A 13108-nucleotide genomic window follows, 5' to 3' on the forward strand; every position below is an offset into this window, starting at 1 on the left:
ATTTAACCCTCAAGAAAAATTATATCCTCTACCCCTGCCAATTTCCAAAAATACGAAGTCCCAAGGCCCTCTATTAGAAAAGCATGTTTCCTAAAATTTTGTGCATGCATTTTGTGTGTGTGTGTGTGCGCGCGCGCGCACACACACACACACACACACACACACACACACACAGCAAGACAGAAAAGAAAAAGATATTGGATTGCATTTCAAGCATCTTAAATGTTCCAACTCTGGGATCAGACAGTCTCCAGACACCAGACCTGCTATACCGCCTCCCATTCCTGCCAAAGAAGAATTACAAGCTGCTTTGGTAATAAACAGGCCCTTCAAGATGTGATAGGTCTATCGTCAGGCCCATCGTATTTCATCTCAAACTATTTTGGCGCAACTCAAATCACAAACGAGGCAAGTTTACAAGAGAGCAACCTTATGGGTATCACCACTGCTCCTCCTCAGAAACAGGATCATATTACTAAGCTTAACTAATGGTGATAAACAGATCACAAGTATGCCTAAAGTCACCATGCATGTTTAATACTTCACACATCTCAAAATCTCAACACTTAGCAGCTCAAAGGAAAAACAAAAACAAAAAAGAACATCACTTAGGTCAATCAAGTTAAGAAAATTCTCTTTCCACATCCTGAGAAGCAAAAGTCTATGAGAAAATGTTTGTCTTCCATAAAGTCAAAAATTGAGATCATTCACCATAAAGGACTTGAAAGTCATTTGACTTAAATGGGAGGGAATTTTTTTTAATGCTACATTTGGTATTATGTCAGCTTTTCCCACAAATGTTAAGTATCTGATACCACCAGGCTCCACTCCCTGCTGTTTGGGGAAGTCTGAGAAACAGCAAGTCAGATTTCCCAGGGCAGCTTCCCAGATAGGGTCTTCCCTGCAGGACCCACCAGATAGCATCTCAAGAGTATCCTTCAGTCTACTGAGCCACTTGGGAAATGGCTCTCAAAGTTTCTGTATGCAACACAATTAGAAACATCCTCTTACTTTAGAGGACTCTGAGATTTTAAGCTTAGGAACACATCAAATTTTGACTCTTTTTCTTACTTGCATTGAGTCAGTAAACTAACTTAGTATGAGCCTGGTAGTTAAGAACCTTTCAGAAATCTTATTCTATTTTTTAAATTAGCACGATAAATGCTTGGGATTCCTGCTATTTGCTTTTTTGTACAGATTAGATGAATGGAAATTGTATTTACTATCTGTGTGGAATTCCTGTTTCGCTCACAAAGGTAACTACAATAGATCACATTTTTCTGTTCACTAGGTGAACGTCCTTATTTAGTAAGTATATAATAAGCACCTACAGTGTTCTCTGTGAATAATTTTCTTGCAATCTAATATGTGTGTCTATAATAAGCGGACCTGTTTAATAGAGGTTAAAATGATAAAAGAATAGGAGTTAAGATAGAACAAAGACGCCATCTTTTCCAAGTCTCGCTTTTCTAACTTACTACACTTGCTTTGTTTTCTGTTTTTCCAAAAGGCTGACAGGCTAAGCAGTTCATTTATCTATTTCCTGGGTAAGAATATGATCAGAAAGTACAATTAAAAAGAAATAGGAATTGTTCATATAGTCCATGGGCCAAGCCTCTCCATCACCCACACTGTTATAAGAGAAGAGTTGTACAATGAGAGTGTTCTGACCCAGCCCCAGAGAGCAAAGCAGTTAGAATGAAAGGTGAGGAACTGGTATACAGAAAACACTGAAAAGCAGAATCCCCCACAGTTGCCAAAAGGGTTGATTGATTGGCTCTGTATAAATTATAAAGCTGATAGGGATTAGATTAAAATATTGGCTGAATCTTTCTTTTTCTCCAGTTGACTTTATTGGAGTGACATTGGTTAATAACATTATGTAGCTTTCAGGTGTCCTGTTATGTAACACAGCATCTGCACACTGCACCGCCCAAAGCCAAGTCTTCTTCCATCGCCATTTATCCCCCCATTCACCTCTTCTTCCTCCCCCCACCCCCTTTCTCTCCCTTAATCACCACACTGTTGTCTGTGTCTAGGATCTTTCTTTCCCTTGCTTAATCCCTTCACCTTTTCCACCCAGTCACATGTATTTTCTAAACTGCTTTGTAAGGCAATCATTTCAGATTCTTAAATATTACACGTTTTCATAATCAGTCGTAAATAGCTCCTGCTCACAGCTTTGTAATTCATGTCTAATAATGTAAGCTATATGAAGCAAGGGAAACTAAATAATACTCTGCCTTATTTTTCTATACTGAATCAGAAAGTTACAAATGAAGTACCATCCAATAAAATAATCTACTATTCAAGATTTTGGCAATAAAAGCAGTCTAAGATAGTTTTTTTAGAAATGCAAAATTTTTAAATAAATAAAAAGACTGCTTATTTGAGTATTTTAAAAAGCAGAAATGTGTCAGCAGACACTAAAACCATGGGAAATAGTGAACCCACTGTCTACAAGTGAAATACAAGTTTAGAGCTTATTTAGATAGTTTGGTAGCTTCCTAGCCATCAAAGGGAACTGGCAGTTTTTAAAATCATAAATACTATCATCTACAATACCCCTCTTGTGGGTAAAAAAAACACAACAAAATGTATTTCATTCTTTTTCTTTCAATAGGAATATCTGTCAAATACAATTTTAGCAAATTTTGTGACATATGTTCTCTGTTTCTTGCATTTTCACTGAAGAAAGTCATTATGGTCAGGCAACAATTTGCAAGAAATACCTCAGTTTTATGAAATGTTTGTCTAGTTTTTGAAAATGTACATTTTACTGTCAGATACACAAATATTTCACCAGTTAAACTAGTTTGAAATTTTCTACCAGTCACAGATAAATCATCCACTCTCATTTTAAGCAAAAGTAAACATGGCAAGTATAGTCTGACTTCTACTTTAAGTAGGAAATGCAATTATACTGTAGTTACCATTGTTACAATGAAATGCACACAGTCTATCCTGAGACATTTAATCAACCCAAATACAACTAGAAGTTGGATACCAAGGGGAGTATTCAAAATGAACACTAATAAGAATAAAATTTGCTTTGGAAGCTTAGTTCCCCAGTTGTTATCTTCATGAAATTTCTGTTTTTATAGGTGGGAAGATGCTAATATTTTACTACTTTCTTACAATATTTGATTCACAAAAGTGATTCAAGTGTTCCCTACAATTCTGCATCTCGTTTGCTGCCAATTGGCAATAAAAGAAACACACATTTGTAAAATTCTCTGATTTAGATAGTGGTTAAAGAAAAACCTCAAAGCAGGAAAAAATGCAAACTGCTTTAAATCTGAGGTTTCCTTCCAACTTCATAAAGAAAGCCTATTTTAATAAACCGTCCTAAGAAACAACTTGCCTTACCTTCTTATACTACACTACCAGTCAAATAAACATTAGGTTTTAATGCATAGAGAAGCCGTTCCAAGCTTACACTAAAAATAAAAAAAGTTATGAGGTGGAATTTTAAATTTATCTAGCAGCACAGAACAAAATTCTCCCCAAATAACAAATTCGCATATCCAGACAGATGCACGAGCAAAGGTATTACCTTAATGTTGAAAGAAGAAAGCTCCCTGGCTCAGCTGGGTCAGCAAACAATCCCAACAGCAAAAGTCCTAACAGGCTGCAGAACACAGCCCAACAACAGAAGGCGACCAACAGTCGGCAGGAGTGGCTCCCCAGAGCGGCAAGACAGACTGAATGACAAGAACATGCAGATTGCTTTGAGTTAGGCATTTTAGGGGCTGGGACTTGCAGTGTTTGCTCTGCGATAGGGCAGGAGTTTTTCTCGTACTTAACCCCTAGGGGCAAGGTCTTAATAATGGTAACAGCTGGCACACAGAGGGACTGTGATCTGAGCACAAGGTCAGCAAGCCAGGATATGAAGGTGACATGTAATTTCTAGCCTTTTCCGGCATCTACAGAGAAATTGCACCAAAGACTGTTTTTAGTTATAAGTTCCTTTGATCTTTTGGATTTAAAGTTACTTAGTAGATTAAAGCCATGTTAGCTGATATTATTTGCTTGCTTAGACTAACTTAAGTGTCACAAATTCGGTTTTCTGACATGAGGGGCTACTACTGCATTTAACCTAACACAAATAAACACCAATCTGTGTTTATTTCCAAGTTCCGGGGATTCTTGTGTACTTTCACAAATGGCTTTTGAGACACCCCCCCCCCCTTTTTAGGGCAGAAAATGCCTAGTTTCCCAAAGAGGGGGAGAATCTTCTTTATTAAAGAGGAAAGTATTGTTTAAAAGTTATAAGTGCTTCTCTTCACTTTTCCCAAACAAAAACAGCAGTTTGTTAAATGAATGTGACACTTGATGTGTCACAAATGTGTGGCCTGCATGCTGCCACAACCACAACATAAAAAACCTTGTAAATACCTGCAAACAAATGCTCTAAATTTACATATGATATCAGTTGGCAAGTAAGCGATAATTTACTGAAACCAAGAAATCTAACTCTTTGTGACTTCTTTAATAAAAACATGTAAACAACTCTTTAACAGGCTGTACTGATTAATCGTATAAAGATAGCACTTTTAGAATTAAAGAAAATAACACCAAAAGCACAAACAATCAAAGAAAAAAAAGTAGATAAAATTGAACTTCGTTAAAATAAAAAGCTCATGTATATCAAAGAACATTAAGAAAGTGAAAAGACAACTCACAGAATGGGAAAATATTTGCAAATCATATATCTAAGAAGCTAGCTAGCATCCATAATATGTATATATGAAGTTACAATTCAATAGTAAAAAGACCAATAGTTCAATCTAGTAAAAGAAATCAAAGTTTTGAAATAAATATTTTGCTAAAGAAAATATATAAATGGCTAATATGCTCATGAAAAGATGCTCAACAGCACTAATCATTAAGGAAATGCAAGTTGAAACCACAGTGAGGCCCTGGCTGGGTAGCTCAGTTGGTTGGAGCACCGTTCTTATACACCAAGGTTGCAGGTTCGATACCTAGTCAGGGCACATACAAGAATAAACCAATGAATGCATAAGTGCAACAACAAATCAATGTTTCCCTCTCTCTCTAAAATCAATCAATCAATAAAAAAAAATTTTAAGCAAAAAAAAAAAAAAAAAGCCACAGTGAGATACCACTTCACATCCACTGTGATAGCTAAACCGGAAGAGAAAAGGAAAGAAAAGAACACGTTTTGGCAAGTATGTGGAGAGATTGGAACACTCCTACACCACTGGTGGGCATGTACAGAAAACATCTAGTAATTCCTCAAAAAGTGAAACATAATACAGTTACCGTGTGACACAGCAATTTCACTCCTAAGTACAGCTGATCTTCATTACTTGTGCATTCTATAGTTGCAAATTTGCTCAAATGTACTCGTAACCCCAAAATAATCCTCTCGGTGCTTTCGCAGTCATCAGACATGCCCGTGCACAGAGTGGTGCACTTTGAATCCTCCCACGCGCACGTGCCCAGGTGAGGATGAACACGTGACTCTGTCTTCCTGTTTCGGCTCTCAGACTGTAAATAAGTGCTCTTTTCTCCATCTTATTTACTGACACTTTCCCCCCACATTATGTGCTTTTTGTTGGTAATTTCACTGTTTAAAATGACCCCAAAGTGTGATGCTTTCTAGTGTTCCTAAGCTTAAGAAGGCTGTGATGTGCCTTATGGAGAAAGGCATGTGTTACACAGAGCCACACACAACACAAGGTCATGTATTGACTGGTTGTCAAAAATGTAACCAGAAACTCAAAGTAACCTAATCCTGTATTTTCCTGTGAAGCAACAACTCAGTCCTTACCAACTCAGGCTTTATGAAACATAACTACCACAAATAAAGAGAATCAACTGGATACACCCAAGAGAATTGAAAACATATGTTCATAAAATACTGTATATACAGATGTTTATGGCAGCATTATTCAAAACAGCCAAGGAAACAACTCAAATGTCCATCAATAGAAGAATGAATAAACCAAATGTGCCTACCCATACAATGGTATACGATTCAGCCATGAAAAAACGAACCACCAATATGTTCCACAACATGGATGACCTTGACAATGGTACCAAAGACCTAAATTCTCCAACTCAGAAACTCTGCAAATTCTAACTGACCTTTTCGGATAGGTTACTGGTTTGTACATTTCATCAAATTATTTAAAACTGTTGGGTTTGTGTAAAAATAGACAATTTAAAGTGCACTTTAGGTATTGTCACATGAAACACATTATTATTTTATAAATAATAGGATTATTTCCAATCACTTCAGTGTATTTCTCAATATAATATTTAGAGTGAAAAGGAAGATGCCAGTGACTTTATCAAAGTTCTAATGTTCTCCAAAAACAATATCCCCTTTTTTCTTAGATCACATTATTTAGGTCCCTCCCCCCCTTCCTTCCTTTCTTTTTTCTTTCTTTTATTCATTTTAGAGAGGAGAAAAAGAGAGAGAGAGAAGAGCAAGGGAGGAGCAGGAAGCATCAACTCCAATATGTGCCTTGACCGGCAAGCCCAGGGTTTTGAACAGGCAACCTCAGTGTGCCAGATCTACACTTTAATACACTGTGCCACCACAGGTCAGGTGGTATCTCTTTCTTTGTTATTAGAAATAAAATAAGGGAGCGAAAAAGAGTGACAAGACCTAGCAGGAGAGATACAACACTTGGTACTTTTCAAAATCTGAAATGAAATAAAACAAAAATCCCACCTGCTGATTAACAAACTCTTTCACATCTGAATTTAGTCCAAAATGTAACTTGAGGTTTAGCTATATGTATTAACATTTAGAAGTCCCACCTATTAATCTTTATGTATTGTGTATCAAGTGTCAAAACAGTTATGAATGAGTAAACTGTGGTCTAAGAAAGACAGGAGAGTCCCTTAAAACTCGGCAAGATGATCCTCTCAGTATGGTCAAGTCAGTAGTTTAGCCCTTTGAAAGTACAAGTTTAGAGAAAGTAATCATAGGCAAGCTTTGCAGGTGATGTTCTTCTACGTGGGACGTCATTGTTTCTGGAATACAAATTGTTGGGTATGCAGTAAAGACTTTGGCCCAGAACATGATGCTGCTCGAGAATCCACGGACCCCTGAAGCCCACTCTCATGCCACTTATGAGTGCTGTAACCTTGAACTAGTCCCTTAATCCAGAGGTTATAGTCATTTAGTTACAAAACTGTTGCATTAGATGAGATGATCTCACAGGTCCCTCCTGACTCAGAATTCAGTTTTTATTAATTTGGCTATCTCTGCAAACAGATAAAATAAATGCCATTTTTACAATTCAAATTTGGACTAAGAAAAGACGATATATTCAACGTTGAGTTAACGAGTTTGGAGAGGAGACCAACCATATGGTAAGCAAACTGGAGCAAAAACAAAATAATTGTGGGATGCTGGGATTCCTTTCCATCCCTTTGGAAATATCTCCATCAGTCTTGTAAATTCCTCTCTCCCGACAGACAATTCATGCTTCTTTTTAAATTGCATTTCGTGTTGAAAACATTACCTTCAAAATCTATTTAAAAAAATTTTATTGATTGGTTTTAGAAAGAGAAGAAGAGAAAGAGCAAAAACCATCCATGTGTTGTCCCACTTACTTATGCATTCAATGGTTGATTCTTGTATGTGTCCTGACTAGGGATTGAACCCCCAACCTTGGCGTATCGGGATGATACTCTAACCAACTGAACTACCCAGCCAGGGCCAAAATCTACAATTCTTACAAATGATCTTGCTTATTTTCCACAGTCTGACATCTATAGAATCTGCTCTTCCCCTATAGTGACTTCCAGCCCTTACCACAGCCTTTCAATCTCACTTAGTTTGTACTTAATTCATGCAGAAACTGTGCTCAGCATTTATTCACTTTTCTAGCCTTCCATGGCTCCCACCTTCCAAAGATTTCCCCTCAACTTGCTCTCCTGCTCCTCTTCTTCTTTCTTTCTCTCCCTCCACGTTTGGGAATGCTACTGAAAAAAGTCACCAGACAGGAAAGTGAAGAGTTGAACCAAATGCGTGGCCTCACTTCTGAGGGTTCTGAAGGCGGCTGAGATTCAGGTCGTCTGTCATAGATTCTCACCAGAAATCCCCACAGTGGCTCCTGAAAATCTTTCTCATGCTCCTTACCTTACCCATCTCCACAAATAATGCCACCTATTTTTTGGAAAATAATGAAACTATGGGACCATGTGTTCTTTCCAATATTAGCATCTCTCCCTAAAACTTTTCCTGGAACTCAGCCCTTATCTCTCACAATCTCCAACCCTCCTTCCTAAATTAACTTACTTACACAGGTCTGTGTTACCCAAAGAGATAGCCACTAGCCATGTAATGAATTCTATTTAAATAAATTAAAATGGAATGTTGAGCCTCCAGCTGCACCAGCTGCCTTGCAGGTGCTCAACAGCTCACCGGCTGCAGGCGTAGACAGGGAGTAGAGGGTATTTTCATTTCTGCAACAAGTCTGATTGGGAAGCGCCTTTGAGATTAGGTTTCCTTGCTCCATCCCATTCTCCCTCCCCAAGTCCATATTCACCTTTTCCCCTTTTCCAGCTCCTTCTTTACTGACACCAAAAAAGTTTCATTTCCCCAACCTAAAAAAGGGGATCCCATGGCCCACTAGTGCTCAGGCTACTGGTCTACCTTTCCCTTTCCTTCCATCATCCAATACTCAAACCTTATCTCCTCTCCGTTCTCTTACAATCTTACCCACCAATAAAACTGTCCTTCAAAATGCAACTCAATGGTCCTTTCTCAATACTCACGTTCTTCACATCTCTTCATTTCCCAACGTCACTGGCATATAGTACTCTTTTCTCCTTGCTGTTTCCTTCCATAAGTTGAAAAATTCTCTGCCTCTTAACCTCTATCCTGTTTTCATGGCAGATCCTCTAAATTATCCTCTTCTAAATCTCAGGCGCTAATATCCAAGGTTGTTGTCCCTTGTCCTTTCCTACCATGTCTCCTCCCTATGTTATCACATTCAACTTTCTTCTACATCCCATTTCTGCAACATTTGCTCAGCAAGGATTAAAAATAATTAATACTTTTCCTCCCGCCTTCTAATTTCTGGCTAGGCTAATAATAAAATGAACAGAGAGAAAGAATGAAAGTACTAATCCATGTGTACAGGGACTCCACATAGGCATGAAAATTCCAAAAATTCTGAAGACAGTGAGGCAGAATGGGTGGCATGATGGGGTGTTAGATCTAAGGAGTGAGAATGGCGATTTATAGGTAGTTAACAAAGAGGGGAACATCATGGCAGGTAAATTCTTGCTAGGTGACTCAGAAACAATGGGACACAGGAGGTATTCAGCCAACAGGTCCCTGCCTGATACCCTCTTGTTTACCATGCTTAATTCAAATGAGGCTGAGGCAGCATCCATCCTAAGATTGCCTTCCTGAAGCAGGTTTCTCTGTCTGAATCTCTTAAGCAGGAAAAGGGGGAAGGGTGGAAGGCTCCGAGTCATCTCAATAAACAACTTAAATCAATATCCCAAACAGGCAGCTGCAGAGGGCAAATCTTTGGACCCTTCAGCTCTCTAAGGGACATTTCAATATATATGTCCCGCCAGCAGCTCAGACTCAGTAATCTAAAATAGAAATAATCCTATCATCCTCATGTAACTCCTTTTTTTTTTTAACAAGGACCTTTATTATGATTTTTAAATTTTCTATTGACTTTAGAGAGAAAAGGAGGGAAAGAGAGAGAGAACCATCAACTTGCTGTTCCACTCATTCATGTGCCCACCAGTTGATTCCCATATGTACCCTGGCTGGGGATTAAACCCACAACCCTGGCGCATCAGGACGATGGTCCAGCCAACTGAGCTACCCAGCCAGGGTCTCAAATAAATTCTTGATTTTCTTCTTTTTATTTACTCTTTGTCACTTAAGCCCCAAGTCTTCACTTAAACATTTATTTACTGGACACACGATCTAGAATGACAGTCATTTTTTACCTTTATTCCCCCACCAACCCTGGTTCATCTGCTTTCCAGACCAGCCATTGTCACGTGTTCCCATCCTCTCATTTCCATTCCTTCTCCCATGTTCTAAGTGCTACTTTCCCGAAGATCACTGCAACAGCCTAATGGTGGGACCTAATCTATGGTCTCCGACATTTCCAATCTAAGCAACATAGAGATTCCAGACACATCAACATAACATCACATCATCAAGCTGTGCTCCTATACCTACCAAAGGAAGTTTCAACACCTGAGTTGGCAAGAACTTCTGGTGTCTGGGCCTTCCCCTTCCTCCTACTCAGTGCCTTTGCCAAACAACATGCTCTTCTACAACAAGTGTGTGTATACACCCCTCCACACTTATGCTGTTCCTTCTACCTGCAATGGCCTCTGTTCACATTTCCAACAGCCACAATTCCATCCACTCTTTACAACATATGACAAGTAACGTATCTTCTGTGAAGCCTTCCCCAAGCCAAAAATTCTTTCATCCGATTCTAAGTCATATGACCCTGAAATCTGCCTTATGGCCCCTAGCACGTATTAATTTTTCATCCTGGGCATCTGTATACCTATCTTACTCTCTTAATCTACACTTGACCACACAAGCTCTATTATTATCATTTTTATATCCCCTCAGGAAGATCTAGAACCTGACAGGTACTTGACAAATATCAACTTTAAAAAATGCTGTTTTATAATTTGTTATAATTGCATATGTCCTTTGTTAAACAGAATAAATGTAGCATTGGAATGTGATCCAAATAAAATTCAGTATATAAAATCCTATTTTCCTGCTGATTTATATGGGCTCCAAGGACTGCTGCATGGTTGTGGGAAAGAAACAGCAGCCAAAATTCAATATATTTTAAGTATGACTGCAATGCTACACTATTCTCTGCTTTTAAATTCTGAATATTAGACTGCTGCTAAGTCATAAGAGATGTCAGCTATTGGCTTTTCTCACTTTTCTCCAAACCAGTAGAGGTCACTCCAGAAGCTAATAAGTGAGCTACTCTTGGGCAGTTTTTAAATTTTCTTTTTGTTTTTTTTCGAAGGTAGCATTGTCCTTGGCGTTAGCAGAAATGTTTTTAAACAATGAAAACAAAAGAGGTTTCTCTACAGTGAGCCATTAAATTTAATAGACTTTCTTCTTAATTGCCAATTGATTTTATTGTAGCAATTATGATTTCTGCAATAAAGTATCTTGGAAATAGGTGAATTTGGGAAACTTCATTTTTATTTATTGCCATCCTGTGCTTGATTTTGATTAAAAACTATCAACATAGTTGAGCCTTAAGCAATGCAGGGGTTAAGGGTGCCAACTTCTGTGCCAATGAAAATCCACTAATAACTTTTAATTCTCCCAAAAGTTAACTACTAATAGGCTACGGCTGATCAGAATACTGAAAACATAGTGTGGACTAGCATATATTTTGTCTGTTAGATGTATTACATAACTGTGTTCTTATAATAAAGTAAGCTAGAGAAAATAAAATGTTATTTTTAAAAATCATAAGAAGGAAAACTGCGGCTCAGTTGGCCGGAGCTCCCTCCCAGTGCGCCAGGCTGAGGTTCAGCCTGCTCAGGGCACAGGAAGCGACCAACGAACAGCAAACTGATGTTTCTCTCCGCCCCCTTCCTTTCTCTCCAAGATCAATAAGCAAAAAACAATTTTTAAACACCCTTAAGAAAAGAGAAAATACATATCTAGTACTGTATATATTTATTTTTAAAAATCCACATATAAGTGGACCCGCACCATTCCAATCCGTGTTTTTCAAGGGTCAACTGTAATCCAGAAAGCATTTCAGTCATCCAGAATGAACTTTACTTATTAATCTATACACACCAAAAATTTTAATGAAGATCAAAAGCAGGGGTATATACTAAAGCAAAAAACACAGAGATTAGTAATTTTCAGACAAGAGGTAGTCTTTTTTTTGTTTGTTTTAACAACAACAAAAAAAATCTCACTAGGCAATACAAAAAGTAGACCAAAACTTGAGTCCTCTTTAACTGAACTGAAAATTACTATTGAAAGGAAACTTCTTCAAATGCACAAATAACTTAAGCAGGTTAGTTTATGATATAGGTCTCACACTGGAATTCCAGTGAACATTCTGTCTTGCAATGAGCAACATCAACAGCTTGCTACATGAGAGCCTTTCTCCCACACAAAGTAGATAGAATGTGTTAGGTTTTAGTGTAGAGAAGAGGCTCAGATTTGATAGTTTTATATCAAAAACAAGTTGAATCATTTTAGCCATAACAAAACCAGATTGTAGATCATCTAAGAATATGATCTTGTGAGGCATGAAGATTTAAAAGCAAAACATAATACACCCATGGGCTCTGGAGAGTTTCCAAAATATTTCTGGTTTGCAATCTAGGATTTCAAAACAAGATGTTTTACTTTTACAACAGATAACTCCCGGCATGAGCTCCACTCCTAACATGTAGAACATTGTGCCTTAGCTCTAACCTAATTAAAGCATTATTTTAACACCTTCAGTTGCATTGTTACCAAACCTTAAACAAATCTAGATAAATGTGGCATGCCTATGTTCAGAGGGATTATGGCCAATAAACTGAAACTTTCTGTAAGTCAGACTTCCAATATTTATGGAGAAAGTTGCCCTTTCTTTATGTCGTGAAATAAAAGTAACTGCAAGTTAATTTCCCAAAAGTCAGTCTTCACAGGAAAATACATGTGTCACTTGCATACAAACACATGTCACCATAGCTAAAGGTTTAGATAAAATAATACTGGGATACATCACATTCTTTGATAGTAAATGAAGTTATATGGAAGAAAGTAAATGAATATTCTAATCTGATTTTATTTGTTTATACTTTTTAAAATATGTGGTCATACTATTTTTGGCAAGGAAAGAACCTTAAATTACCCAAACTCTAAGACAGATGGCATTATTAGGGTTAGGTAGTATATAGTTCAAATGTGGCGGGAGTTATTTCATACACTGAAAACATACTTATTAGTTATTCAGAAGTTCAAGCAGTTCAAAGGTATGAAATTCATGCTATGTCTGACTTCAGAAAGTTGTTTATATGAAATAAAATTCTGTGAGATGGCTGTTAAGAGATAAATAATGAAATAACAAATGGGAAAGGAATA

The 13108-nt window shown here is 37.6% G+C and overlaps 1 protein-coding gene across 9 annotated transcripts in view; it reads right to left on the bottom strand.

Moving 5' to 3' along the window:
- The window catches only part of DISP1 (dispatched RND transporter family member 1), a 193888-nt gene that overhangs the window by 71778 nt on the left and 109002 nt on the right, over window positions 1–13108 (bottom strand). For 3 of the 9 annotated variants that reach the window (XM_066237670.1, XM_066237634.1, XM_066237617.1), the window contains exon 2: window positions 3557–3704. The exons of the other annotated variants lie outside the window; for them this stretch is intronic. The gene's annotated coding sequence lies outside the window, so the exon portion shown is untranslated. The remainder of the gene's footprint in view (window positions 1–3556; window positions 3705–13108) is intronic. 9 annotated transcript variants of the gene reach the window in all.

Source organism: Saccopteryx bilineata, chromosome 1, assembly GCF_036850765.1.
Source record: "Saccopteryx bilineata isolate mSacBil1 chromosome 1, mSacBil1_pri_phased_curated, whole genome shotgun sequence".
Lineage (NCBI taxonomy): Eukaryota > Metazoa > Chordata > Mammalia > Chiroptera > Emballonuridae > Saccopteryx > Saccopteryx bilineata.